We start from the raw sequence: 7,640 nt of genomic DNA on the forward strand, positions 1-7,640 counted from the left end.
AATCATATGCTTTTTTTTTTTAAGTCTTCCTCCTCATTCTGGTAATTATTGCAGAAGGAAATTAACATAAATTTTGTGTGCATGGCCTTGATAAATCTACGTATAATTAAATTTGGTCTGATTGGCTGGCTTGTGACTGATACAAGAGCAAGGGCTATGACAAAGGATCCAATCATGAGGTTGTTTTCATATGTTTTGACAGAAGGCACCAGGAAAAGTATAATTGGGCTCTCCCATACTTACGTTGGATGTTTCAAGTGATATACATCATCTAGTTGATTGACAAGAGCTTTGGTCATCTATTTCAAAAGGATAATATGATTTTAATCGCATTAGAAAGGAAATGTAATTTCTTTGATCGGTCAAGGCTATTTGCTAACATTTTCTCTCATGGATACAAGCATACCTTATTTCTGTTTCTTCAGAAACATTTTCTAGAGGGAAAGAGACTAGAATGTTGTATATTTATCAAGAGAGGAGTGCATGTTTAAGAGAAAGTATGAGGCCTATCTCATAGATTAATTAGGCCAGCTGAGTTTGTTTCACTTTCTCTTTCATCGAACATATGCAACAATTATAAGTGACCTAATGCTATCATCGGTGAATTGATAGCGTACTAAAAGACTTGAAACACACCATGAACTATGTATTTGTGTTAGAATGTTGATGCTAATAGGTTTTGCTCAAAATTCTGATTACTTGGAGGCATATTTATATTTTCTTCCAAAGTATATCATCGAATATTCAACATTTGGTCTATCAAATAAGCTGCTGAGGATGCACTTGCCCCAAAATGAAATCAGCAAATTTGCTCAAAATTGTAGAGCTCTTGCAAATTCCAGCAAATGCCAATGTTTTCTCTCAACTATCCCATTTTGTTGGGGAGTATTGTTGCATGTATGCTAGTGAAATATGCCATGATCAAAAACAAAGATTGCATTAGCAAGTGAAAAATTCTGAATTATTATCGGTTCACATGATATGAATGCATTTAGGAATTGATTTTAATTGGATCATGCATGGCAAAAAATATTTTAACATATATATATATATTGTGATTCAATCTTAAATCTTATCAAATATAAAGTGCATCTACTCAAATTGTCAGTAATAATTAAAAAATATCTTTCACCAGAAATAGTTGTAGGGTAAGGACCCTAAATATCATCCACATGGAGGAACTCAGAAGGAGACAAAGTGGAAACAGACTTTTAGGAAACAACAATTTTCTAACCTATTTGGTCAGATGACAAACATATCATAGACATGGACTAGACATAAACGTCTTTATTAGATTTAACCATATATGCAATTGTGAAGTAGAGGGATATCCCAAACATCTACACTAACCAAAGGGGTTAGTGAAAGCATGGAAAGTAAAGCATAATACTCTTGTTGCTTAGTCACTCCAATCATTTTCTTGGAGTATAGATCCTAAACCACGCATTTATTGGGAAAGAAGATAGCAAAGCATTAAAGGTCATTGGTTAAGCAATCCAAGGGCTTGACAAGGAAGAGCATAAAGGTTTCCTTACTAGTCACACAAGTTGGAGGTCCCCATTACAACAAAAACAGCATATAGCAATGGAATTTTAATAATATTCAAAAAAAGGTATTACTATAGATAGTCTCTAGTAATAATTTTAAAAAATATTATAAAAGAGTGTTACTAAAAGTTATTCTATAGCAAAGGTATCTTATAACTACTACAATAAATTATATTCTATTGTAATGATTTTAAAAATTATCATAGAAAATCTATAATACTTAATGGTTATTTATAGATATTAGTAAAATTTGTAATGTTATAATGATATCTTATAATAACAATATTTTCTGATTGAATAGAATCTAACTGACCATATTTATAATTTTATTGTAGAATATTGATTATTCATGATGAAATAAATTTTATCATTTATATATCATTGTATAAATAATAATTTTGATTTTAATTATTTATGATTTATTTTTATGATAAATTAGTGTCATTGAAACTAATTTGGATTTTTTGTGGTGATAATATTTTATCACTAAATATGTATTAAAATTTTTACAAAAAGATATATATTGCATATATTTAATAAATTTTAAATTTAATATGGTTTCAACTATATAATTCAAAATAGTTTAATAATTAAATAAAAATAGTTCTTGATTATAAATTCATTATCAATATCGAATGTACTATAGGTGCAACTATTAAAAAATCTACATAGAAACATATTTAACCAAGAATTTGGATATGATCCAATCTATTTTGTATTAAAAATATATGAAAAATTTAAGGATTACCTATATAAAATGTATAATATAAAGTTTTAAAAATATTCTATATTAAATACCATTACTTTTTAATTATATTATAAATAAGAATAATCATGAATTATATACTTTTAAAGAACTTAGACACTATACAATAAAAATAATTTTTGGTGACAAACTGCTTGCAGCATTTCTTATTATATATCACTAGAATCTCATTTTTTATTGTATTTTGGTAAAAATATCACTATCTATCAATAAGTATTTTTTTATTAGCAATGTTTTATTATAAATGCTGCTATAAATTTATATTTTACAGTATATTACTTTTTTTTTATGAAAAGGGAGGAAGACCACCTTGATTTTGTATTAATATAGAAATAGTACTTGTACAAAAGCATATCTTAAGTATTAATATCTATAGTCGAGATGGCTTAAGCAGGAAACACCAAAATGAAATATTTACATATGCTAACTACTTTCAAAATTTTAGTGTAACAGATTCAGAAGACACATTCAGCCTCTGTATGAAGTCTATATCGAGGTCGGACTATTGACAGATTTAAACACAATTTGGATGGAAGTCTGAGCTTCTCTCTTTGATAGATACAGCATATTACTAGAAGTACAGAAAACTAGAACTACTATTATGGTATTTGACTAATATGTCGGTAAATAATATCATAATTTATGAGATTTTAAAAAAATTATTGTTAAATATTAAATTATTAATTTTTATATAGGGCTTGATTTAATCATACCAATCTCATAAAATATATTTTATATTATACATATATATTCTTAGCATTACTTATTTAATGACATGAATATATGTTAATAAGTTTAATAAACTATATTTATATATTAAGAATATAAGTTATAAGTTGGTGGTTAAGAGCTTGCCATTTAAATAAAAGATCATTGATTCAAATCCTCCATTTGTTGTAATTCTAGAATATATATTTTATTTTTTAATAATTTTTATTGGCATATAAAAAATATTAGTATTAATATTTTAAAGGCATTTACATATGCTACTAAAATAAAAATTTTATTGATATTTTATTAAAAATATCAATAATTAATTATCGACACCATCTTAAGATGGTACATAAGAAGATGCCCAAAAAATATCGATAAAGATATTTGCGGCATTATTTCTGACCTATAACGGCACTTTAAAATATCACTAATGGTCATTTTTATTGTAGTGAGAATAAAAATATTTATAATTATAAAAATATATTAAATTATTTATATATTAAAAATATTTTAAATAATAAATTAAAATATTATAAAAAATAAAATGAAGTAATTTATTTTTTTATTTTTTCAAAAAGAAGAGGATTGAATTTTTTATAAAAATAATTAATTATTAAAATTAAAATATTATAATATATCTGAAATAAGTAAACTTTATAATATGAATAAATTTTGAATAAGTATAATAAATCATAACTTCTTATTAGAAGTTAATGTTATCATGGTGGCTAAGTACTAGATAACTATCCAAGAGGTTTTAAGTTCAATTTCTTATATAAATGACTAATTAAAATTATAAGTTGATCAAATACAAGGATACCATATACAAATTATAAAAATATTTAATATTAATTTATAAAAAATATTTGATTGTAAATATAGCATTATTTTTAAGAATATTTGATTTTGATTACATCTGTAATGATGGTTATAATCACTACAATAACTTATATTGATAGTTACAATCTGTCACCATTACCACAAACTTGCTTATACTAACGTTAATTGAAATCGTAGCAATAGCTTTTAGTAATGCCATCTATTATTGCAATTTATCAACCATTGGCAAGGTTCTATCAATAATTTTCTATATTTTTTTGTCACGATTTTGACTGCTACTATAATTTTTTTTATTATACTGTCGGTACCAATGAAGATAAAGCAATCAACTTAGAGTGCATATGAAGGATTTGGTGCCAAAATACCTAGTGAATTGTGTTGAGCATTATTGATATTGTACGATACCCATGAAGAGTGTTACGATAGCTTTTGGTGGTTTAACTAGCCACAATGATTATATTTGGACCGATCTCAGTGAGTCTTAACTTTGTTATCATGGGGAGTAGCAATGATATTTGTAATAGAAGTGGCACCTTTATGTTCAGCAAAAGTAGCAAGAGCATCATCAACAATAAGAATGGAAAAAAACAAAACAAAGATTGATGTTCTTCTTAAAAGATAAGGCTATAAACCTTATTGATGGATGGCAATAGTTCTATCAAAAGGATCCAAGTTCTAAGTAGAGAAATATTAATTCCCATGAGAAATTGCATCAATTTTACTTTTTGATGGTAGGTGATTATAACACCATAAGAATAAATAGGGAGGGCAAGCTATAGAAGAGAACCCATCCCAAAGAGCTCTTGTTGGTTGTGTATATTATCTCATCTTTTCAACCATGGTAGAACTCTACTTGAGATCATTCCATATATACAGTACTAGCAATATCAAAATAAATAATACTAGGGACAAATCATATTTAGAATCCAAAAAAAGTACCATGTTATTGCTGCATGACCATGAAACATAACCAACAGAGGAAGGATCAGTTTGGGGAAGAGAACCACCCACTAACCCAAGCTTATAATTCTTTGCAGAGAGCCATCTAGATTGCTAGATGCTAGATGTTCTATTAAGAAGAGTAGAAACTAACCCATTACCAAGTTATCAAAAGGATGAAGATTAAAAAAGGTGAATTTGATTTTTAATGTTATGGTAAGATTGGGATTGATGGAATGGAAATGGATGGAAAGGGTTTCTCATGGTTGGTAGTGGAATTAGTATGATAGGAAAAAAGGATCAATGTATTGATCTAAACTTTCAATACTATATTGAATAACCAAGTAACCCCAAAAATTTAAGCTAACAGGAAAAGGCTCAACGAATACACACATACATATATACATACATAACTGAGTCAAAACAAAGAATAATCAAGATAAAAAAATATATCGAGGATAATGAAATAAATAACTAAATTGAAGGAACTTGAACTCGTGACCTCCAACAATCCTTAGATCTAACGCCATGTAAAAGAAATAATGAAAAAGAAAGATATGGAAATTTTTCTCACAATTGCATTGCTTATGGGATTCAATCTCATACACACACACACACACACACACACACATATTCATAAATACATAAATATAAATGAGTAATGGAGTATTTAGTATACAGAAAATAAGTGTATTGCCCCATATTTGACTAGTTGTGCATAAGGCATACTAATATCTTATATGTGATTATTGTGCTATAGTTATAGAAAAACGAGCCATTTGACCATATGTGACAAATACCATATCTCCAATATGTTCTTTTGTTTTTTTTTTTAGATCTCTAAGTGAATATTGTTAAACTAAGTTCTTCGTGAAAGAATGTGGATGTGAGTTCTCTGGATTTTTTTTTTTTTTTTTGCAATGATGGGAGATATATATGGCATTTTTCCTACCTCATGTGGATTCCTATCCCAGATTTTAGTATACTTTGTCATGAGATAGTGCAATTATTGATAATATGCTATATTAAAAATACAAAATCTATTTGATTATTATTATTATTACTATTATTATTATTATTATTAACTAATCTAAGCTAACATTTTCATGTTTTTGTTCCTGCTCTTTCAGCTACATAAAGTGCTGATTTGTGCTTGAACCAAAAGGTACTTGAATGGTCATCTAGTGGCAAGTAGGGTTTCATATGTATAGCATAAACTTTTCATTTACATTCATATTATTAAAACCGAATAGGGAATTATTATATATTTTCAAATAAAAAGGAAAACTAAAACAAAAAATACCAAACCAACTATATTAGAATAATAAATGCAAAATAAAAGTCAAAGAATTGTTAGAAGAAGATAAACAATTGAAATTTAGTGAACTCTTGATATTTTAGATTTTATGCTTGAAAGGAGTCTAGGAAGGATGTTCTTTTTGATTCCAATGAAATCAAGGAGGCCTTTCTAATATATGGAAAAATAAATTCCTTGTCCAAGCCAACTCATAGGCTTTTTTATTTAATTATTTTGGAAGAAAAGGAAGCCTTAAATTGAACAAGAAAATTTTAATATGTTTCATGATTTAAGCAATGTAAAAACTCATGTGAGCATGTGTCTAATCCCATATTGGTGATGCATTAAGAAGGTCTTGGGTACCTATGCAAGCTAAGGACTTTATTAAATAACTTCTAACTAGCTTTTTGGTTGAGGTCCTTGGTGATAATAAGAAAGAGTTATTGATTTAAGGTTATATTTGGTGCATTATCAGGTAATCTTAAAAAGTAATATGGATTGCTTTTAAGATAAATTACCATCATTAAATTGCCACTACTGTTGATTACTGTATTTGGTACATAGATAATGTTGCAGTAAAATTATAGAAAATCTTGATTGATATGTTTGATATGATAATTAGATTATCGATAATATAAAATTAAATTTTCAAAATATCCTCAATAATTTTGCCCTAGTGCTCTTCTTTCTCCCTGGTGAGAAGCGACAAGAGTGATGTAGGTATGGTGGTGGTGGTGCAGAGAAGTGGCGAGTCGGGGGTGTGGAGAACAGTGGGCATAAGGGGGGAGAGAGAAGCGCACACAGAAGAGCCATGGGGGTGGTGGAGACAAGCACAAAAGATCCACGAGAGGCGGTGGGAGATGAGGGTGGAGAAACCACGGACAGATAGGGAGGCAGAGGAGCCATAGGTTGCAGGAGGGAGGGAGATGGAGGAGCCACGGACAAACAGTGGGGTGGAGGAGTCGAAGACAGGAGGCACACGAGGAGGAGCCAAAGGTGGCGTCGGGGGAGGGGGGAGGGGGAAGGTTAAGCAACGGATTTTGTATGATTTTTTTGAGAGATAATTTTATCCAAAATTTTTATTATAACATTGCTAAAGAAAATGATAATTTGGATAGCTATCCCTTACCAAGATTATCTAGATTGCTTCATGAGAAACAATATAGATTGTTAAGACAATTTGGATTGCCACCTAAAAAGCACCCCAAATGCAGCAATCCAGTGGGCTCACTTTAAATTGCCAACAATCCGGATAGATTGCCAGCTACCAAATACAACCTAAGATACTTGAAGTCCTAAAAAAATATTTATAGATTAAATGCTAGAGAAAAATCCTCTAAATCTATCTCAATTTCTTCCAAGTTATTAGGAGCGGCAACGATTTATTTTCTTATATATTCTCTATGCATGATCAAGATTAGCAAATAATCTCATATAACTATGGACAGTAGGTTAGTCAATTAAGGGTAATATATGTTATATTTGTACATGTAGTAGGACATTTTTTTTTCCTTTGAATTAGTGTAATTATTCTTTT

The sequence above is a fragment of the Elaeis guineensis genome, chromosome 4, assembly GCF_000442705.2.
Source record: "Elaeis guineensis isolate ETL-2024a chromosome 4, EG11, whole genome shotgun sequence".
Lineage (NCBI taxonomy): Eukaryota > Viridiplantae > Streptophyta > Magnoliopsida > Arecales > Arecaceae > Elaeis > Elaeis guineensis.